Source organism: Scophthalmus maximus, chromosome 13 (assembly GCF_022379125.1).
Source record: "Scophthalmus maximus strain ysfricsl-2021 chromosome 13, ASM2237912v1, whole genome shotgun sequence".
Classification (NCBI taxonomy): domain Eukaryota; kingdom Metazoa; phylum Chordata; class Actinopteri; order Pleuronectiformes; family Scophthalmidae; genus Scophthalmus; species Scophthalmus maximus.
In genome coordinates, this window is record NC_061527.1 from 23,703,650 (window position 1) to 23,705,923 (window position 2,274).

The following is a 2,274-nucleotide window of genomic DNA, read 5'->3' on the forward strand; positions in this document are numbered from 1 at the left end:
CTTAGAAGCCATGTAAAATGAACGCCTTTTATTGGAAGAATAAGGCTGGTGATGGCGATGCTGTCTCCAACCTGAGACAGCGGCACGAACAGGCCAGGCACCCCCACTGCGGCCATGTTCGTGGCGGGGAGGAGGCAGCTAGGCAGGTCCAGGGCGAATGCAGCTGGTGGAAGTGACTTTGTCACCAGACCCTTCCATGGGGCGGCGACAATGGCTGCTCCGCTGTTGGCGTTTGTGCTGCACTACTGCTGACTAAGGGGAACCCTCCGTGTCGGACCGACAAACTAGCAAGCAGTTATGGTTTGTTGCTGTGTTTTTGAAGGCGTCAGAGCAGCTGGGCTCCCATCTCCCTCCCCAGCAGCCCCGCCCTGGCAACCTGTACACGTGTTAAACTGGGAACGATACATAGAAGATTAGCATGGTCTCTTGCTCAAAGATGACACGCACAATCGTGAAGACAGCAGCAGCAGCCAGCAGCAGCAGCCACGCAGGCAGTGGAGCCGACATCACCGCCATCCCGTGGCAGGGCCATCCTGGGCCTGCTCAGCTGCACCTGCCTCCCCGCTGCGGTAGCAGGCCTGTCTGTTCAGCTGTTGCTGACCGGAGACACCAACAGCATCATCACCAGCCGTATTTCAATAAAGGGTGTACATTTCTCTGTAGTTAATTAGAGATAACTAGCTATTCTGCTAACTAATTAGAGCTAATTAACCAAATTAGTGAGTTGAACACTGGTTATCTACCGGTTATTATACAAATGTGCTTAGCTTTGGTTTACTTTGCTCTTCTGCGCAAATTCTTAGCTCTTTAGCTGACATCTGCAAATTTGAGTGGATGGCAGCGGCTCTGAGGTTGTGATTAGCAACATCAGTGCACATCAAGGAGCTGTACTGGCACCATTCCTCTTCACTCTCTACACCTCAGACTTCCGGTTCAACTCTGGTTCCTGCCACCTCGAAAAGTTTTCCGAAGACCCTTCCATTGTTGGATGCTTCAACAAGGAGGAGTACAGAGGACTGATAGAGAGCTTTGTCAAAGGGTGCAACAACTATTACCTAAAGCTCAATATATCAGCAAGACCAAGAGATGGTGGTGGACTACCAGAGGAACAGCAGGTCCCCTGTCCCAGTTATCATCCAGGGAGAAGAAGTGGAGAGGATGGACTCATACCCTTGTGGTCCAAATCAATAAAAACTGGACTGGTCTCATAACACTGAAGCCCTACTCAGGAAGGGACAGAGCACACTGTTCTTCCTTAGGAGACTAAGATCCTTCAGTGTGTGCAACAAGCTCCTGAAGATCTTCTACCAGTCTGCAGTAGCCAGCGCTGTTCTGTGCTGTGGTGAGCTGAATGGTGGCATCAAGGCTGATGAGGACAGCAGACTTAACAAGCTGGAAGGCCAGCTCTGTGGTCGGGCTGGAACTGGAAAGTCTGGAGTCAGTGGCAGAGAGATAAGATAAGATAAGATATACCTTTATTCGTCCCACAATGGGGAAATTCGGGCATTACAGCAGCAAAGTGGACAGAAAAATGTATAAGAAATTTACAAAAAAGGGTTGGTATGTACAAAATTTTACAAAAGAAATAAAAATATTAACATTAAATAAAAAACCAAAGGTATATGAATATTATTTACAGAGCAGTAGCAAATAGTTGCAAATGGAATATTACAAATATAAAATATAAATATTGCACAGTTAGTTATTGCACTTTAAATGTATCATTTATGTATCCGTGAATTAGTGGTTGATTAGAGTGGTTGAATCGTGTGTGTGTGTGTGTGTGTGTTCTATTTAGAGCAGTGCTTGTTATACAGTCTCACAGCAGCAGGAAGGAAGGACCTGTGGTACCGCTCCTTCACACACTTAGGGCGAAGGAGCCGGTCGCTGAAGGAGCTGTTCAGTGCAGAGACGGTGTCCTGCATGGGGTGGGAGTCATTGTCCATCACTGATGATAGCTTTGCTACCATCCTCCTCTCTCCCACCATCTGCACTGTGTCCAAGGGGCATCTTAGGACAGAGCTGGCCTTCCTGATCATTCTGTCTAGACTTCTCCTGTCAGCTGTTGACATGCTGCTGCTCCAGCAGACCACTCCATAGAAAATGGCTGATGCCACCAAAGTGTCAAAGAAGGTCTTGAGGAGCGCCCCCTGCACTCCAAAGGACCTGAGTCTCCTGAGCAGGTACAGTCTGCTCTGGCCCTTCTTGTAGAGGGCCATGGTGTTGTCTGTCCAGTCCAGTTTATTGTTCAGGTGAATACCCAGGTTCTTATAA

At 48.2% G+C, this 2,274-nt stretch overlaps 1 pseudogene; it reads left to right on the plus strand.

Annotated features, from left to right (window-relative positions):
- The first annotated feature begins 371 nt into the window (after positions 1 to 371).
- Positions 372 to 471, plus strand: LOC118318880 (annotated as a pseudogene).
- Positions 472 to 2,274: the final 1,803 nt, after the last annotated feature.